General features: G+C 42.3%; 1 long non-coding RNA gene across 1 annotated transcript in view; it reads left to right on the forward strand.

Moving 5' to 3' along the window:
• The window catches only part of LOC119012708, a 76,294-nt gene that overhangs the window by 6,770 nt on the left and 48,230 nt on the right, over window positions 1–21,294 (forward strand). The window contains exon 2 of the long non-coding RNA XR_005072572.1: window positions 16,611–16,709. This is a non-coding gene — a long non-coding RNA (uncharacterized LOC119012708). The remainder of the gene's footprint in view (window positions 1–16,610; window positions 16,710–21,294) is intronic.

Raw genomic sequence — 21,294 nt, forward strand, 5'->3', positions numbered from 1 at the left:
ATCTGTTGTTTTCGTACGGTAGCTGTGCACCGCCGAGAGTGAAAATGGAAAGCATCTATATTTATTCAGTGTTTATGTGGGGCAGACAGAGTGGGTCGGTTGAATGCTTGTCATATTGACACACCTGTTGTGTCTCCAGTGGGTCCACAGAGACACAATGGCGTTGGCTCGGCGAGGCTGTGTGTGCCACGCTGCTCCTGTCTGTGTCTGTTTGCCCTCGGCTGCTGATTCTGTTACTTGTTGACTTTACAATGTTGATGATTCTTTGTGATTTCATCAAACGAAATCTCAGACTGAGAGAGCAGAATATATGAGGTGAGGGTTAAGTGCAGTCAGGTTTTGATACTACGTTTACTCAAATACTGTACTTATGAACAGTTTTGAAGTACTTGTGTTTTACCTTTATTTATTTTTTACTACTTTAAACTTCTACTCCACTGCCTTTTGGATGCTAATAATGTACTTTGCGCCTTAATTTGTTGATGGGGTGGCGCCAATGCTTTTTAGCTTTGCAGCTACAGTAAATATTTTTTTAGAAGTGACGCAAATAACATCTCTTCAAATCAATTTGGAATCTTTTGGTTTCCAGAGACTTGGATTACACTGTATGAGCTGCATGGAGTTATTGTATGTTACTTGACATTTTTAGAAATGTTTTAAACAAGTCCCCATCTACTTCAGTTGCTTGAAGCTCAAGAAATGTTTCGTGGAATAAGAAACTTTTCATGTTGGGTGAACTTATCCTTATTTCTAACAGTATTTCTTCAATGCACTTTTGCTACCTTAAGAAAAATATCCAAATCTTTCTTCCTTCGCTGCCAAACAGCAACGTGATTCATCTGATTACCGTGTTTGTCCTGGATGGGGGAATTGAGTTTCGACCCCAGGTTTGCCCTCATTATTGCCCCGTCTGTCCTGCCAGTAATGGTTTCTAATGGAGAATATTGCTCAGCTTATCTCCTTTTATAGCCGTATGTCTCCAGTCCAGCTACCATGAAACGGTCATAAAAAAGGGTGACAATTGTCGGTTTATAGTAGGTTTAACAGGTGAGCATGGCTGATAACACAAATCTCCCTTCACTATGAGGAATAGTGAATGACATGTGAGCCGTATGTGCTTTTCCACACGACTCGAACAAACCATACACACCGGCTATACTCTATCATAATGCTGTCAGATGTCCTTGGTTTTTATTGTACTGCTTGCACTAGACACACATCTCATTTATTGATTTACCTTAACGGCCTCTTTATTCTTCGTGAACCGTGCGTTTTATAAAAAAGAAGTGTGAACAGTAAAATGGTAAGGAGGAATGCTTTATTTGAATAATAGTGCAGACATCAAAAGCAAGCAAACTTTTAAGCTTTTTAAAAACACGTTGAGCGGCGTCTACAGTTACCAGCATCACTGAGGGCGAGCTGAGCCGCTGTCAACAGATGCTTTCTGTGGTTTTATTTATAACGTGCCTCGCTGAAAAAGCATTGTATTATTACACCCTTATGCAATGCCAGGCAGCAACTGGAGCCTTCAACAAACCAACTGCTCTGGTGCGGCTCATACCGATGCTATTTGGACCCATTCACTAAACCGCATGCTGCGACCCCGCATAAATTGAGATGTCGCATCAAAGCTCTCTGCTTTCCAGCAACACAGCAGGCCATGACTGACCAGACTTTAGTTCATTCTCAAATCTGCATCCAAATGCTTTGATGTGTGTGCACAAGCTTGTATGTGTGGGTGTCATGGAAGATGAAGAAGGCATCTCGTCTGTCTCATGTCTCCTCTGCTTCCCCTGCTGCCTCGTACTCCACAGAGGCCATTTCAAGATTGTTCCATCTGCTTGACGGATGCTTTTCCCAATTGTTTGTGGATTTGGGGGACGCTGTTGAGAAAGCCACAGTTCCTGTTCTCACCATTCTGGCCAGTTCTCATGAATAAACCGCGATCTTCTGACAAGGAAGCATAAACAGGTTGATTGGTTGGAGAGCGGACACGAGAATATCTATTGTTGTCGATGGAATGCGGAGAATGCTGCTGTATTAAATATGAAGCGAGAATGCTGCCATGACATCAGCCTCTCATTTTATCACCAGCATCATCATCATCATCATTTTGAGCTTGTTATGAGTGATTTGAAAACATGGGGTGAAAGTTGCTGGGAATGGAAACTCAGTAATGCAGTAATTAGAATATCTTTTAGCCAGATGTGCTTTCTGATTTGGTGATCTTCTTTTTCAACCTCAACCTCATTTTAACTACAACCTTCGACCAAGATGGAAAAACTAAAACTAGTACAAGATCAGGAATAGTAGGAATATTGCAAAAGGGACTAACAAGGTGTAAAGAGTTTGCTGAGAATTAAGGATTAATTTTAATTTTAGTTGTTGCTCTACATTTTAAAGTCGGTTGCCAGGCCAGGCTGCCTTTTTACAATATATTCTGATAAATTAAGATATTATGCAGTTATACTTAATAATGAAAATGTGGAGTAAAAGAATCTTCAAAAAGCTTTATTAGCATAACCAAGCAAAATTCTTTGTAGCTTTGTCTTTTACTTCACACTGCAGAATTTAAATCTTGAGTGTCAGTTAACACGCCCACCCTCAGTTCCTGGTAGGCTTATAACAAATAGCACTAGTGCAGCTGTTGTTATGTTCTTCATGGCGCAGCATGGCGGAATCCAGCAGGTCACTTAATGCTTCTGCATTGTCTCTAAAACAGACACCTGTGTGCACATGAGTAAATGCACCAATGCATGAGCAGCTTTCTGTAGTTCCGACTGTGACAACAATATTTAAATATTTCTCTTGTAGCAAATATTAAACATTTATCTGTTTTCCGGTACATGTTTTACGCTGACCTGTGACGTATGACCAATGAAAGGGATTGAATTCTACCATGTTAGTCTTGTTACTGACATGCATAAATCAAAGTTTAAATCGAGTTTCATGCCAGGACATGATATTTTGTTGCCAATAGCAACCTGGCAACCATCAGTGTCGAGCCCTGATTCTTCAAATGGAACGTAAAAAAATGATCTCATGCAACATGAAGATCAATATCGACTCCTAACTTGTGGGTTGTCCATCTTTGGAGTTGTTCTAGCTCCTGAGCTCTCTAAGAAAGTAGCACAAAATACTTCACGAAGAGATCAGTGAGAACTACAACTAATCTTCTAATCGTAAATTGACATAAAAATGAAATTTGAAAGGGTAATTCGTCAAGCATTTGTTTGTGTGTATTACTCATAATACATCATGTAATTCTCCAGACATAATCTCTTTAAAACTGTGTTTATTGGCTTTTGTTCATTTCGAATGAGCAGAACAAACATTCATTCTTTGGACATAATTGAACTCTTGCACGTAGACATTATGCGACAACACGTTCCCTTTCTGTCTTTTAGTATGCAGACAATGAGCGTAGGAAAGTACCACATGTTATCAGATAACACATGGATTCATTTAAAGCCTCGACAGTTTTTACATGTCTTAACTGCAGACGAGTTGGATACACATTATGGAAACGAAACAGAAGAACAGCAGGTGAAGTAGATTTAGACTTCATATCATGGGAGTATGACAGCAGATTGACTTGGCGCTACACGCTACATGTCTGCGCAGTCGGACATATTTATCTGATCCCGTTAAGCTGGTTGGCGGGACACCTGTTATATTGATCAGGAGGCCCCGGTGATATTTGCTCGCCTTAATGCAGCTTATGTTTGAAGTCCAGCTGGGCTTTATCGTAAAAGTATTATAAATCTTGATTTAAGTGAAGGGAGGCCAATATGTTGCAGCAGATTGACAGTGACGTCGGCAGTAAGACCAGTAAGAGGACGGGAGATTTATGAGCTGCTCTCCAGAGGCGCAGGTTCAGTTCCCGGCTGTGCGCCCTCTCCCTCTGAGCAACACCTGAGAGAGCTCCTTTTAGGAAGTCACCGGTGACCTACATAAAAGAAAGTCAAAGAAAATCAGTCATCAGGTCGGAGTCTCTCTGGATTTCTCATTTGCTCTGGTTGCAGGTGAAGGAAATGACCTGCAGAGGTGGAGTAGTTAAGATCTGTTGGCCTCGTTGATGAAAGCCAAATGAAAGTTAAATGTTGTAAAGCTTTTTAAAAGCTGAAGTCGTATGATCTGATGGAAGCATGTTTCTAGTTTTCTGTTAGCTGGACCCAACAGAGTAAACGTCTGTTGAAGTTAATTTAAGAAACTGAAATATGCTGTAAATGAATCCGTGAGTGAGTGTTTTTATTCAGAGGTTAGTTAGTTTCTCACGATCTAAAACCAGACACAAATTCTCCAGTTCATTAGTTGACATTTTGACTTCACAGGATCATAATGGCGCTTGAATCTCATGTGTCTGCCTTGATGATGTTCTCCCCCACGCTCTGTTTTGGAACTTTCTTTTCCTTTCTTTGACTTTTTGCTGTTTACTACAAACAGCGGTGCACCAGCACTGACCTGGCCTTTTGACGAGTACACTGGCAACATGAACCAACAGGGCTGTTCACTGCAGGGAGGTTGTCGTCACCAAAAGTCACCTTTTCTGAGATCTGGAGGAGGGGGTGGAGGTCAACTTAAGTAACTTCACATGGGGTATATGTGACTATTTAAATGTTCAATCGAAGTACAATAAGGGTTAAATTGAATTAAGGTGTCTTAGCTGTCAGGCTATAAATAATGGCTTTGGGAGTGAGTGTAATTGAAGAGGGGCTTTGCAGGATTCACTTTCACCCATTTTGGTGAAAATCAAACCGAGCACAGAGCACTCAGGGTTGTAGTGAATTGTTAAAAGGCTATCCCAGTTTTATGGATTCATATCAAACTTTATGTTTCAATTTAAATAAAAAATATAGTGCATTTCTAGAAAGCGGGCCGAGAGTTTTGGAAAACCCCTTTAAATTGGATGCCGCATGCAGAGTTAACTACATTTAGGTGGGATCGTATTATGGGACCCAGGTGGAAATGTTTCAGAAGTCAGACACACACGCTGTGATCACCGACGTGGTCTCAGAATATATAGATTGTATAAATTTGCTGCCTTCTCCACACTTCAACTCTTGTAACCATGGAAACACACGGGCTATATAGGCTAAATTTAGTGACAGCGGCTCCTGAAGTTGATAAAAGCATCGACTATCATTCAGTGTGAACAGAGAACCGTCATTATTCATTCAGATAAGTGGAGGGCTCACACCACTCGCTGGTGATGAAAGCTCAGAACGAATTTATGAGCATGTAGTCCAGCGTCGAGAACATACATTAGTGTAGTGGTCATGTGGTGAGCAAAAAACAACACAGTTAATACCAAATGTATTGTATTGTTTTGTGTGTTTAATATAAATAAGTAAGAATTTATCTTTTTTAACCCGCCTAAAGGAAATTCACGTGTTTATTTTCACTTTTTTTTAGGAGTTCATATATCACTCATTTATAAATGAAATCTATGACACCCATTAGAAGAGCAGCGAGTGAGAGAATCCACTACTCAAATCCCTCCGCGGGCACGAATGTCCCAGCGGATTGGTGCCACAAATGCGAGTGTTTAGGAGTGAGAGTGAAGTGGGTGTACACAGTCTCTCCAAAGCCTTAACCACAATGAGATTAGTGTCAGTCGGCAGCATTAATCCCAATAGTCTCCCAGCAGCAGCAGCAGAAGCAGGCTGGCCCACCGTTAGCCGAGGAAAACACCATGGGGAGACCGAAGGGAGTGGGGTAGAGCGACTTAACCAAATAATGGATTAATCAGATACAGCCATAGAGGAGGAGGCGGCTTTTTGAATAATATGTAAAGCAAAACAAATGCTAGGATGTCAGCGATACAATAGGGTCAGATGGAGCAGGCTGGAGGGAGGTTTGGTAAAATGTGGGTGTCTAATTAGGGTCCAGTTTTTGAGGCAGTGTAAAAACAGGCTTAACAAAATCCATTGACTAGAATAAAACAATGCTTAAATTATTAATGTTTTGTTTAACTGATAAAAAAATTGATAACCTGCAACCACTTTCATAAACAGTTTCACAAACATCAATTTTCCGTAATCTGAATTTTAGGCCCTAAATTGTTGACAGGTCTTAAAGATGGATCAGATTTTAAAGTTAACATTAATTGTTATGAAGTTCAGTGATAACACTTTGAAGGGGTGAGCACAAGACTGACATGACACCTGTGATCAACATGAAGGAGTCTTGTTTTTTGCCTTCATGCTCAGGAAGCCTCATTCAGCCACTTCTGTCACTTTTAATACAAAGCTGACATTGAGATGTGTTTGTTATGAAAACCTGACAGTAACCAAGACAACATAAACTGTAATAAACATGTCCGAGCACAGCTAATATGTTGATGTCTGCAACATATGACACAGGGTTTGGTTGACAAATAAATTCAGTCGTAATCTACCCACCCTCGCCCTCATGTCAGTGGAAAGTCAGGAGCTTTGCAGCAAAACAAGGATGAAGCATTCTCTTAAACAACAGAAGGAGATGGGGACTCTGAAAACATGTTATTTACACCCTCAATGCACAGTCGAGCTTGTGCACCCACTTCAGACAGAGTGTGCGAACAGCTCACAACTAAGCTTAGTAGCTACAGTGAAGATTTCAATTTAAAAAAGGTGTGAATAGCATCTTTTCATATGAATGTGGGATCTCTGGGCTTCCACAGACTTGCATCACATAGGGCGAGCTGTATGGAGCCATTTTGTGTTTTTTTTTCTTCAGTTTGTTTTTAACATTTTGAAACAATTCACCATCTACTTCAGTTGTTAAGGATTTTGTTTGCAAAGTTGTTTTGCTGTGAAGCTCCAGAAATGGTTTGTGAGCTACAAACCATCTCCCAGCTTTCCATCCCCATTAGGGTGAGTAGATAAGACTGAATTTTCATTTTTGAGTGAGTCTATCCTTTGACTTTAAACTGCAGAAACCCTTCATGACTACCATATATCAGTAATAGATCTTTGTATTATATAAAATTACATTCTTGTGGAAAGTGTTTTTTAACCACTGTTGGTGACCTTATAAACACAGCTATCTGTTTTTTTCAGAGATTAAAACCTGTCCTGCTTTTTTGGCAAAGCAGCAGCTCTTCTGCAAAAACTCTCTTCTACCCACTGATTCCCCACCAGAGACATCCCCAGGCTCCCGTCCCCTCCCTTCCCCTCCGACGTTGGTACGATCCAAAAGCCCGGCAGTTTGTTTGCTTGGGAAAGGAGAATATCCTCTGAGGTCAAGTCAAACAGGATGTGCTAGAGTGTGGTCCTTCGGTCCTATTGGCTCTTTGTAATAACGCTCTCAGTGGGGCTAACACACACACACACAAACACGTATGAACATATGCGCGTGTGTGCGCATGTCTGAATGCCATACCTAACAACCACAAACTCAGTTTTGCGAAATGCCTATCTGACAGGCTATCCAGTTGTATTTACCTTAAAAGAGGAGTTTGTGATTACAGCAGCGTGCTCGGGGCAGGCTTGTTTGAATAAGACGTTGCGTTGGGAAAATGTCAAACACTAAAACTAATAAACAGAATCTGCTGCAGATGAAGACGCCACTTAGTGAAAGCAAGAGAGCAATCAGAGGAATAGCTGCGTCAGCAACTGGTCATGGCTTTTTATTTTTTTGTGGCTGACCTCCAGAGTTAATCAGCAATCCTGGAAATGTTTGTTAGCTGCAGTGTATCCAAGCAAACATGAGATTTGGTTCTTTCATAAAGCGTTCCCTGAACTGTAATTTCCAAAACCCAGAAATTCTTTCGCCCACCTCAGGCTGAGTGCCAATAGTGTAGGAGAGAAAAAAGACAGGCAAATTAAAGTTGTTTATTTTTGGCAACATTGCGGTTTATAGTTTTTGCTAAACAGCTGCACAATCCTCAAGATTCATATATAAAACCTCATGAATAACTATCTGTATGAATGTACTTCTAGTAAGGTCTCCTATTGGCCAAATTTCACTGAAGGGTAACTTCACCAATTTGCATTTACAGGTCTTGAGAAGTAGTTCTGCGGATTGTCGCTTTCCAGTAAAAACCACATATCTCCAAAAATGAAATGTTTTCATGAGCTAAAAAAAAACCAGCCATGTTTTCAGTTTTGTGGCAATGCATTTTTCAAATGTCATACAATGGCTTTGTAAATAGCTAGTTTGGCTTAAGGAATGGGAGAACTGTCTCAACTCATGGAGCAGTCCCTCCTTCAGTTTCATCAAAAACTGTAAAAACTCCAAATTTGGAGGTAAGTGTGTGAAAACGCATCGATCCTTGTGGTCTCGAGGAACGTTTGTGTAGTCTGATAAATTGCCTCCAGTGATTTCATTCAGTGGCTAAATTGCATTGTGGGTAACAAATGATCAAAATTGATACAGCCGAACCAAAGATGTCACCGTCTTTTCAGACCCTGGAGTTCACATTACCCACAATACACCCACAATGCAGTTTAGCCACTGGAAGCAATTCATGAAATTACATGTAGTTTCCTCTGGTGACACCAAAGGTTTCTACTGCTTTTCATTTATGTAGTAGTACTCCCCAAGACCCTGTAAACACACTGTAATATGTAGAATGTTGTGGAGTTATTCTTTAAAAATGTTCCAGTTACGCTGATGAGGTTTAAACTCAAATTTTATTTTCATTATATAGTCAATCGCATTTTGCCTCAAGGGGCTTTATAGTCTGTACAGAATGCAGCACCCTCTGTCGCTAGACCCTCGATTTTCTGAGTGAATTAAATCCCCCCTTAAAAAACATTTTAGTAAGGGAAGAATTGAATAATCCTCAGGCAACAGAGAAGGGATATCTCTCCCATGGACTGAAATGCAATATGTGTTGCTTGGACACAACAAACTAACAAAATCACACTAAGCAAATTACAAAAAACAACATGTCAGATACACGTAGATTATACAATTTGTAAATAACAGTTCCATGTGAAACAGAAGACCCATAGAATAAAACCTCATCCAACATGAACTAAAAGTGAAGTTTATCGCATTCAGCAGCGCAATGATGAAATACATCACTCATCCAGAATTCAATCCATGTTGTTGAGTCATATTGACATGGAAATACAAAATGGAAAAACCTCACCTCGGGCCATGTGATGCAATTTTCCAGTGTAGTTTTGGGATGTATTATCTCCCATCAGAGGTTTTTGTCAGATTCAATCAGTGGCTGGTTGCACGAACAAGCAAATACACAAAGTCAATGGGAGAATAAACCTCAACAAAAACAAACAGAATGAACCAATGTGCAGTCCTCAAAACTAGTTTACCCAGACAGCAAATTGTGTTTACGTATAGAAATGGGTCTGAGTTGGGTTGAGATGTTTATTGATGTTAACACCAGCCTGACACATTTCCTTTATACACATCTCAGTATTTTCATCATAGACACTTACCTAATGCAGGATGTTAAAGTAGTGTCTACGTCATCATGCACATACTGCAGAAGCATTACTGCTATCTACCCGGTACTTGTGTTGTGCAGCAGTCAGCCTGGAGCCTTAAACAGGCAGCAGCCTGAAGGCAAAATAGTGGTCACATGGTCCCTGCTACTGAACTGTCTGCAACATATGTCACAGGGTTTGCTTGACAAATGTAATTAATGTAAGTTTACATAAATGTGATTGCATGAATTAGAATTTGTGACATTCATGTAGTACACGACTTTCATTATTGATGCTTCTAAAATGACTGTTAGCTTCTTAGCATTTCACAGTCACACGTTTATAAATAAGTTCTTTATGTAATATTATGGAAATAATACGTCATATTAGTTGTGTATGAATCATGACACAATCAATGTTACAGGCTATAAATTGTACTGAATTACATATTTACTTGATCTTTTATGTGTTGTTTGACAATTAGGTGATTGGGTTTGAATTAGATACCAGATATAAACATTACAGTTGCAGTACAGTACAGATTAAAAAAAATAAAATAATTGATCCTGCATGTTGTCGTTGAGCTCAGGTAAACGAGAGATGACTCAATCACCACGTGTTTTGCAGACCCACATCTACAATGCTCCGCTTGAGTCCGACAGATGACGTGACTGTCGCCGAAAGGTCAATTATGTCATTTAAAGGTTATTGGCAGTTTTTCAGGGTTAGGAGCAAACGCAAAGGGATGGAATTGTGCATTTAACTGACATCACATGCGTATAGGATGACAGAGTTTAGTGACACAAAGTGGACGGCGTGACAACTTGTCTTTTTTTTTTTGGAGACAAATGAAGGGGATATTGAAAAGGAGGTAAAGGTCTAGTAGAACATCCTAATAGGAGACCAATGGCTAGGAAATTGAATCAATCAGGAAGAAGAGGTCAGAGGAAATGACCTCAGGGTCAGTGAACCCCACCTCGCAGCCGCAGGAAGGGCTCTGTCACGGTGCTGTTCACCGCAGCTTTGACAACCGACTTAACTTATATCTGTTGGCAGCCTCATTTATTAAACGCTGCAGAGAATCAACACCGAATATCTCCTTTCGTTCAAATGTCAAAATAAACATACGGCAAAACATATTTCGAATATACAACCTGGCGTACGCATTCCAGTTCACAATTTAATTTTATAATTCCAAAATCAAATTCACATGGATCGGCCGGATATCTTGCACTTTCCACACCCACATTAAACCATAAGTGGTCATTGCTAAGCGCTTAATGAATATTAATGTGTGGAAATTAGCCTGCTGATCAATGGTTCCTCACAGTGAATCATGGTCACATAGGTCAAAGATTCCTTAAATATATGCACAACACATATATATGTACATTTAACAGGTGATAGAAACATGCCGAATCTGCATTTCCTTTTTGTAACATTTCCTCATTTCTACAAAAGGTTTTCTTCAAACTTGCTCCACAGTTAGATGGGAACACAGCTGTTTTTCAATGCAAAACCTTATTACACCACTTAAGGAAGATGAAGGGGCGTGAAAAGGGTATAACATGTGAGAGACTGGACTCATTCCCCCACCAGGGATGACCACTGGTCTGGGGGTTTCAGGTCTGCTGTCGGAAGGACTCAATGGCCCCACTTAGCACTGATTAGCTCAGGGCCTAATGAGGGTCATCGTTAGACCTTCTTGTGTGGCTTTCCTGGCCAGTGTGAGACGGAGGAAGCCTGTAAAGAAAGATCTAAGACTCGATCGCACTGAGCAGTTATCCAACAGCTATATGAAGGTTTCCTCGATGCTGGGTGGCCAGCAGCCGAGCTGAGGCGCAGAGGATGCGATGAAGGAAGTATGTAAGGAAAACTGTCCTGAGGTAGAGGATGAGAGTAATGATATTTCTGTTTATCTGCGGAGATGGTCCTGAGGTATTTTTGGATGGCCGTTGTTTTTTCCTCCGTAAATTCCAGGTTCCGGCTGTTTTTCCTTCTCCTTGTTCCCAGCCTGTGAATGCAGGGCCGCTTCCTCTCCCTCCTTCCTATTCTGAGCCTCTGATTGCATGGAGGTGGGGGTGGTTAACAGGATAGTGTGTGTAAATCTGTGTGAGTGCAGGAGGGTGTGTGTCTGTGTGAGTGTGTGTGTTGGGGGGTGGGGGGGGGTATTGCAATATGTATTTTCTCGGTCAGTCGGTTTTAAACGAATGAAAGCACGTGTGTCTCAGTGTCTCGGGTGTTGGGTGTGGAGGATGTAACCATTAAAGAGATCAGCGTGTCAACTGTTCCCCAAGTGCCGCTTTCTCCGATCCAGCTGGTGATGGGAGGTGTGTGTGTGTGTGTGTGTGTGTGTGTGTGTGCACTCTATGCCCTGCACACTCCTCTCAGCAAGGAACGGACAGATGGATCTTTGCTTTGGCCAACGTTGTCTGAGTCTGGCTTCTGATCTAACTGTACAGTCGTGCTTGCAGGCCAAATTACTCTGTAAATTAACCTGCTTTTATTGAAACGAGCAAAGAGCTGCAAACAGGCCAGAGGAGAAAGATTAATTCATATAAACACAAAGTTTGAATCTATTTATTTATGATCAAAGTAAATTTTCTGTGACTTTGTGATATTTACTTTTGTGCTCATTTCATGTCGCTGCATGCCACAAAATTGCCAGAAAGCCCACCACATATACAACATGCCGCATTTGTTTTGTTGCCTTTTGGTTGCCATGCAATTACACATGTTGATATATCATTAATCTCAGCAAAAGCTTTTATTTGAAACTTTGGAACAGGGTTATTAGACTGGCATCTTTACCGCTCATGTCTTCATCTTGTGCTTTTATTAGTTTATAAACTCTGCACTATAGTTTATACATTTGGAGTCGGAATTTGGATTTAAGAGAATGGAAAAAGGGACGGTGAACATTGATATTTGGGTTCGCCAAGGTAAAAAATGTAAAAATCTTGGTCTGGTCCAATTGGAAATGTTTACATCCATCAATTTGATATTTCATCCAGCCATTGCTGTGTAATCTTGGATCGGGATTGCTTGATGTTTCTGTAAACACTTGAGAGAATCAAGTATTGCGCAGAAGAAAAGAAAAAAAAAAACATTTCCAGCTCCTCAGAATCAGTTCAGCCTCTCAGTTTCTGTCATTTAACAGCAGAGAAACAACGGATGGTACGTGACTCATGTTGAACATAACACAGGACAAAGTACAACTGAATCTGCATTTGAGTTTCAGGGAAATAAATCTTAAGTGCAAGAGAAAAAGGGAGAACCACAGTCTCACTCAGAACTACTTCTTCTACTCTTTATCAATGTTTTTCTAAATCTGTTTCCTGTTAAATTGTCTTACTTTATATTCTTAAAGTAAAAGATTGCTTTTACTTAACTTTTTCTTTTGTGAGTAATTCATATTCACCACAACTATGTTGAATTCTAACAGGAAACGTTTGACATTCTGGGCAATGTGCTTATCCACCTTGTTGCTGAGAAGTAGATAAGAAGCTTGATAGCACTCTCAAGTCTGTATGCGAAGTATGACGTAGTTGATTCACTTAGATAAATTAAGCTAAGTAAGCTAGCTAGCTAACAGTGGGGGGGAAATTGCTAGCCAGACTCTATCCAAGGGAAACAAAATCCTCCTATCTAAGACACTGTGGACTCTCAAATAAACAAATAAGAACTTATAAAACTCTTAGAAATATACTGAATAGGATGTAATGCGTACTTCATAGATGCTAGGTGGGTTTATTTACTTTAAGCAAAACCAGGCTAGCTGTTTCTTCCTTTTTCCAGTCTTTGTGCTAAGCTAAGTTAGCCAGGTGCTGGTGGTAGCTTCGTGTTAGTATAGATCCCACCACAGCTTCACAGTTGTGTTTACTACAGCTCATAAATTACCGTATCAGAACCACAAGAAGACAGACATCATGTGTGTAGAGAACACAAGCAACGCTGCCAACGAATCATGGGCAGATCTTGGCAGGTCTTGTGAGAACTGCGGTGGGTTCCATAATAAAGTGGTTCCTTTGTATTTACCAGACTTACACGAGGGTGGTGTCAATCTTTTCACTGTTCTTTCAGGAAGAAAGTGAGTCACTGCCACAAAATGTCAAACTATGTCAAACCTATTAGTCACACACGTTTAGAACAGGTGACATGAAATAGCCGGTCAAAGGGCAGAGACAAAAGTGTGTGTGTTTATGTGTGTGTGGTTGTGTGTGTCCTTTGGTCCTCTGGATGAACATCTCAGTGTTGACATAAAAAACAAAGTCACACTGCAGCCTGCTCCTCTGTTTACAGCACAACAATCCACCCAAACCACCGCCATGTTGGATTTTTCCTCTGTGTGCAGTTTTTTTTTAAGCTTCATGACCGAGCTGTGTTGTTTAATGTAGAGTGTAAACACACCGACATGCCCATGAAAGCACCATGTCAGGCTTGTTTCTCCGTGGGGGTCTCCTGTTTATCTTCTTATTTCTCCAAGGCGCACTCGAGCGTTTCATGCAGCCTGATTTACCAGATTTATAGACAATGTTTCCCTGAAGACTTGTAGGAATAAACGGCACAGTTGTGTTTCCACACTTCTGCTTTTACTATCATTTGGCATTATGAGAGCAAGTGCGCGATACATTTGTGAAACTATTGTCAGCATCTTTCTCATCCGTCACGCACAGTAAATCCAGTATTTTGCGCCTCGTCTGCTTCCTCTCAGGGACTTCCAGGGATAGATGCTTGAACTCTTTTTCTTTCATTCCTATTATGTCTAGATGGGAGATATACACTGTAGCATTTTCTGGGGATTATGAAAAATGTTTCTTACCCCAGACAAGCAAGAGCTTTCTGCTTGAAAAGATATGTTCTTATCCTCTCTCCCCACAGGACGGTTGTCTGGAATTTCCAGCTGAAGGCAAAGCGATAGGGGCGGTGTTATCTGTGTTTAGACTATAAATGTTTATGAGGAATATATTTTTTCAGTGTAGCAAAAAACAGGCCTTGTGTGTGAGTGCCGTGTGTACGTCTTATTGAATGCAAGTGTGGATGAAGGCCGGAGTTACGCAGTCAGGTTAGGAATGGATAGATAAGCAACACACCGCTGCTAAGGTTTGTTTTACAGGGATAGAAGGAATTTGTCTTTTCCTGGTCTCATACATCAATATGGCAGATGTTTCCTAAAGGATGGATCATGAGGCCTTTCAAACGGATTCACAAACTACCTTAATTGCTGTTTGTTTTGTCTCCTGCCGCCCCCCTCTTCCCCCCCCCCCATCCCTTCCACTCTCGGTCTTGCGTCAAAACATCTGAGGAGCATTTTCAAGAACAAAAAGGAACTCGTATTGCCGCTGCGTATTTGGCTCTCGGACACATGGGGAACTGTGTATTGTTTCCAAGCTTTTATCCATCCACCATTTGATCTTCGCTCCCATCCGCGGCCCAAAAATGTGTTCAGCCTGCTCCGGCTTTCTCATTTGAGCCGAAGAGTGAATCCCATTCATGGTGTTTTTCCATGCCTGAGATGGGTATTGGGCGCTGATAGGATATCAAGCACACCTAAGTGCTTCCCTTTCCTCCCTCTCTTTATTTTCTTTCCTTTTCTCATCGGCCTCTGCCTCTCTATCAGGCCCCCCACACATGCCCCGTGTCACGTCCTGTAGCGAACAACAGCCCTACCTTCCCTGGAAGGCACTGCGATCGCTGCCATAGATCAGTCCTCCACATGTGCACGGGATTGATGGGGAGCTCGAAGAAAGATTTACTGTGGAGGTTTTGGAAGCAGCAAGATTAGTCATGTTTTAGCCTTCCAACCTTTACAAATGCAATCACACTCTCTCTCTCTCTCTGTCCACCCTTTTCCTTCTGATTCACACACAAAATAACAACAAAGTCTTTTAGTTTTTGTCATTCTTACTTTCCCACTCTCCAGTAATTCACATAGAAATGAATGATCCTAAGTATTCAAGCTCACTCTCCTTTCACCTCACTGTGTGTGTTTATTGACTGCCAGCCATCTTTCAGCCCCCATCCTCATCAGGTGGGACTGTGTTTGTTGATGTTGTCCTGGTAACAACGTTGGTTGCCAAGAGTCGCCTGACCACTGCTGAAAAGGAGCGGGACCCCAAAGCTCTGTGTTTTGAAACACCCTCCACTCCAAAACACTGTGTTTCATCACAGAAATGCAACATTATGCAACAATTAGACCCTGCAATAACAACTTCAAGATCATTTTGAGAGGCAAAATAGTGCCTGGTCATTACCACTCCATCCCACAAATGCCAGTTCTTGCTGTCGGTAACTTGGGTTTAGCAGGTACGATCTCTGTTCAGAGGGGCGTAACACAATTTGGCGCTACATCACATAGCACCAGGTACTGGTTTTCAGATAGCTATCAAAAGATGCTAGCGTGGTATTCTCAATGTGCACATACTGGTGTTAGTTCTGCGTACAAGAAACAACAGCAATCCAAAAGCAGACGTACATCCCTGCCAGTGTTATTTATGAAGGACTGTGATGTATTCTGTTACAATATTATGTCATCCTGGCGTCACAGTTTTGTCAGAGTTCTGTATTCTTTCTGGATGCTAAAAGTCTTTTAACTATCTCAGGCTGACGTGCCAAAAGGTTTTGTCAGTCTTCGTTTATCGCATGCCAGTTAGCATTTAAAGTGCGCAATCTTGCAAACCTCAGCTAGCTTGTAATAAATAAAGCTGTCAGATCTGTTCAATGCGAAGCTTAGCCCACATTCAACCATCAGTGACAATGGGCTTTTTGTTATGATATTATTTATCTCCAATATGACAATAAATCTTGTAATAATTTTCTATCCTGTCAGTCGACATGGTTCTTTGGCATCTGGTGTCAACTTTACCAGTTGATACACAGAACAATCTGTGAAGATGTCTTAGAATAAGAGCACACCCTTCCAAACATACTTGGCAGGTGATTGGACAAACCGCCCGACTCTCATCGTCGATCACGGCCTAACTTTGACCAATCAAAGCAACAGTAGGAGAGCGCTACCACCAACTGAGCCAGCTGGTAAATCAAACTCTTGATGAGGCCGGTCAAGAGAAGAACATCTTTCGTGTCGATAAGAGCTTTCAGTGCCATTTTTGCTGTACTTCCAATCAAATATACTCTCCAGTTTGGATTTCTTCAGAAGATGCCATTGTTGTTTTCAGTCACTTCTCTCGCTAGTCGTCATATATAAACCATGCCCGTTGTTACCAACAGTTCCTCGTTAGATGCTGTCCGTCTGAACCGCTGTTGCCTGGACAGAAGAGCGTAGCTTGACGCCCGGAAAGATGGATCTGACACATCCAGCCTGACAAGGTAAATCAATGTCATCACTCTTGTTTCATCGCTGAACAGAGTCATCACTCAAGTTTTATCCTGAGCTGTCTGTTTTGTTTTTTTTTTTTTCCTATGCTCAGTGTGAGACACCAGTTGTTAGTGCTTGCCAGGGGTGTACAAACAGGACAAGCTTCATCTTGACTGGCATCTTGGTTTCCTATCCAACAGGGAAGGTTGGAATGGACTCATGTGCAAGTGACTCAACATTTGTCTCAAGTACTTCTCTACGTGCACAGCTGCATCAGTGAGCGCAGCAAGATAATGAAATGGAGCCCGGCATGATGCGGTGATGCATGCGACTAACGGGCATTGCTTTTCGTGGCATCGAGGGGACGAGATGAGCTCATTGTACAGCGCAAACCACACAGCGTAAACTGACTGTGTGCGAGTTAGGAGTGCAGTTTGTAGCTGCTTCCAGCCCCTCGCCCTCTCTGTGGCAGCGGTGATTCATGTGATTGAGAAGAGTGTGGGAGGGGAAGTGGGGTGGAAGGGGAGGAAGAGAGGCAGGAAGTAAGGGGGAAAAGCTGGTCTATCAACGAGGCCTGATAATGGAGACCCACAGGAAACCGCTGAGGAGGATTTTCCACGATGTCGCACAGGAGCCCTGGCACTAAAGCTGACTAACACACATACGCACACACACACACGCGTTATTTTACCCCTTCCCCACCCCCACCCCACCTCTAATCCCACACAAACAGGGCCACCCACGCCCACATGGGTGTCGTGTAATACAGCAGCCAAAAAGTAGCCTCTCATCAACCGCCTCAATCAGTGTTTTTAAGTTGATCGGCAGATCCGTCAGCATGTTCTCCTTATCTCCTATATTGGCTGCACCTGCTCCAGCTGGGGGCACCGTGCCAGCTCCCGTCCTCGGGCCTGTCATTGGCTGGCAGTTCTTAGGTCCACGGGGCATGTTGGCCAATAAACAAGAGGAAAAGCGACTGTACACAGAGATAGACGAGGCCCTCATCTTCCTCTTAATTTGAAACTTAAGGCTGCGGACGCACGAGCGGAGCAGCTGTCTGATCTGACATCAAAACATATTCTTCAAATATGAGACGTAAGCACGCTAAGAGAAAGGTGTCCAAAAGGGAACTTGGCTCAACCCCCAGATCAGGCTGAAAGGAGAGCGAGGAGGCATGTGTGTTAATGTGTGTGCGTCGAACATGTTTGTCCCATACACGGACAGGGAGGGGTCCTTGTTTTCCTTCTGCTCTTCCCTTTGGTTACACTGTTGTTTCCCAGGCCCCCCCTGTATACAACACATCCCATTAGGAAGGCTGCTGAGACCTCACACACACACACACACACACACACAGCATGGACCCAGGAGGAAAATCAATGCAGAAGACCTTGCTTCTCTTCCTATGGTGCGGTCGTTAGGGAAATGGAGAGGCACTTCCATCTGCATGTGCCTGCTGCTAACGACATCTTTAGGCCCCTCCGACGTTGTTTAGCTGCTGCTACTGTTTTTTTTTCCAACCACTGGTCTTGGTTAAAGCGTGAAATACATTTTACCAATCATTAACATAAACAGCTGCTTTTTGAATATCTGCCAGCTGCAGATTAAATTGTTACAATACCCTCGTCGTTAACTCATTGATAGTTAATGTCTGTTTTGATGGATGGGGCGTTCATTTTCCCGTGCTGTTATGTTTGCCTTCGGGGGGTTTATGATCATTTGTGTAGTGTGGCTCTGGCTGCCGTGTGCGCACGGCTCGACGTGTCGTGCCGCTTGTTTCAGGAGCTTCTCAGGACGTCCTGTAGAGCGGTACCCCTCCCCCTCCGCCGAAAAAAGAAAAACACACACAAACAGACACAAACATGCACACACATCATCCGAGCAACCCCCCCACACCCCACCTCCACCTCCTCCTTCTCTCTCACAGCTCCAGCTCCTTATCTTCAGCGTCCAGGCAGCTGCGTGTTTGTCTATGTGTGTGTGTGTGTGTGTGAGACGGAGACAGACAAAGTGTGTGTGTGTGTGTGCGTGCATCCATGTGTGTAAGCGCATATTGAGAAAATAGGTGTGAAGTACAGTCACCGAGGTTGCCTTTCAAGTTCTCCTTCCCCCCTCGACTGTGGTCAGTAGTCGGAGTTGGGAGGGATCAGGATTAACAGCTGCGCAGGCTCGCTTAGTCTGTCGGCCGCAGATGAAGGAAGGTCTACTCCAGCGAGAGGGATCACAACCAGAGTTCATCCTAGGACTTTGTCTGGGAGCAGAGGAGAGCAGCATGATGTCATTTTGGAGACAAATGCAAAAGCTGACCTGGGCAGACATTTTTAGGCTATACTGTGTATTGGAAACATCTGGAAAACCAGTTTCTATAAAACACCTTCATGATACACATGCTTCTTAGATTTGATTAATGTATGGCGTTACAGTTTTAATCCTCCTGTGATTTCCCCTTTGTTTATTGTTTGAAATTGGCCTATGCAGTTGCCAGCACGATACCTGAATTTCACATCGGATACCAAAGTTTGAACTTTGTGAACACTTTTGATGAAGTTCATGTCCATAATCAGTTTTAAGCAGTTTCACAAGACACACAGAAAAGTTCACAACAATGTGCTCAAGCTGTTTTCTTAGATAACATCTGACAGATGCTAACATCGATGCTGACACACCCACAATGATAATGCTAACATTTTGATGTTTGTTTTGGTTCAACAACTTTGTTTAGCGTGTTAACATGGTAATGTCTGCTAATTAGCAGTTAACACAGGGTGCAGTTTAGTTTGGTTATACTACAAGTTATTAGAGAAATCAGCAGGGACATCAAAGTGTGCACCAAATGGCTAGCAACCAATAAAAAAGCTTTTGCCTCCACTCGTCCAAACTTGGCCTTTTAGAGAGCAATTCAAAATGTTAGTTCTAAGTATTTTTAAAGTCAGCGACTCATTGTTTGTGGGACTCTTTAATATTTCAGAGATGAAGAGGTTAGTTTAATCCTAACGAGTGCTGAGAGACATTTGTGTGCAGATGGTTTTACTCAGGTTGTTGCAGTCCAGTGGGCCGAGAAAGTCGGGGAACCCCTGCAGTATGTTTCTGTCTCTCTGTGTTTGTAGCGCATTAAAACATCAGCTCGGGCTGTTTACAGGCAGAGCAAGAGGTTCATAGTGGATTTATGAGGCCTTGACACAGATTGGGTGGCGAGAGGGAGTGTTGCGTACGAAGTGAGGCACAAAGGTCCAGCAGTCCTTTCTGCCATTGGCCATTAATAAAGAGATGTGAGGCCTTAATATGTTGCACTCAAGTGTGATAAATTGGAGCAACACTCTTTCAAGTCCAACATACAAGACGCGGTGTTGGCCCACACTTGGTTCTACAACGTTTGTCACACTATCCTTTGTTTATGCCTGTTTGAATCCTTCGCTGCACACATCTCAAGTTGTTTCTACATGTCTGATTCTCTGTTTACTCGACCGTTTGGGTTTAATTTTGTAAATGCCTGTGTTTGATGTCCTCCCCTCCTTGCCTGGAGGCTCTCTGCGTGAATGTGGGATGTTTGTGTTTCTCCGACGTGTTGTTTTTGGGGTTGCTGGAAGTTTGTGCAGAGATTCGGGGTCACTCGTCCGTGTTATCTGTCACTTTGTGTCTTGCTGTGATTTGGGATTGTTTGTCTGTGTTTTTGTCTTGATTATTATGGGATGCAGCTTGCTGCTGAGCCACTTCCTGTTTATTGTCCTCATCCTGGCCCCGGGATCATCACTGACATCACAAGGTTGTTTACGGTGTGGGAACCAAGGTAAGCTATATTTACCAGGAGTGTGAAGCTATCTCTTAACCTTTGAACTTATAAAGTAGTAGCTCATTGCTGTAGCATTTTTTGATGATAAGCCAGGGCTGATGGAGAGGAGAAGCGCGTATGTACTGTGTTTTCACATGTGCACCCCACATTCTCACATGCATCAGAGCACTGGATCTGAACACTTGTCAGTCTCTTTCATTAGGGAATCAGAAACAATGGCTAAAACTAGATTAGTTTGTTTTTATTCATTTTTCACACCGTTCCCACACTCGCAGCCAAGTGACGGCATATCAGCGCGTTGAATATTTTTGGAACATTGTACATTTTATGAGGATGTCCCAGAGCAACATATTTTACATGTCTGAATCCTGTCCAGACACTGTCTCTGTCTGGTCTCTGCGAACCTCTCATAAACTGTAGTACAACACATAAACAATCAAATAATAAAAGCCAAACTACTGAGCGCACTTCAGTAACAGTTTAAGGACCTTTGACTGCATCCTCTTTAGGTGATGATGATAAGCATGCGTATCTTACATATGCAGACTGCATGAAGTTTAAAAGTTGAGAAGTAACACCTGCGTAAGAAGCCCACTAGTCATTGTAAAAACAAGCCTATAGATATCATCTTGACAGGGTTCATTCACCTCAGAGTTTGGAATCTGTATGAGCATTCTCCAAATATATGGAGAAGATTTACGGCCCGCGTCTGTCAGGACACAAGCTTACAAGCCTGCCGTCAACCCTAAGAGGACTGTAATTTAGCACTTGTGACCTAAGCTGTCCTGTAAGGAATTTTTCGTGTGCAA

Source organism: Acanthopagrus latus, chromosome 22 (assembly GCF_904848185.1).
Source record: "Acanthopagrus latus isolate v.2019 chromosome 22, fAcaLat1.1, whole genome shotgun sequence".
Taxonomy (NCBI): domain Eukaryota; kingdom Metazoa; phylum Chordata; class Actinopteri; order Spariformes; family Sparidae; genus Acanthopagrus; species Acanthopagrus latus.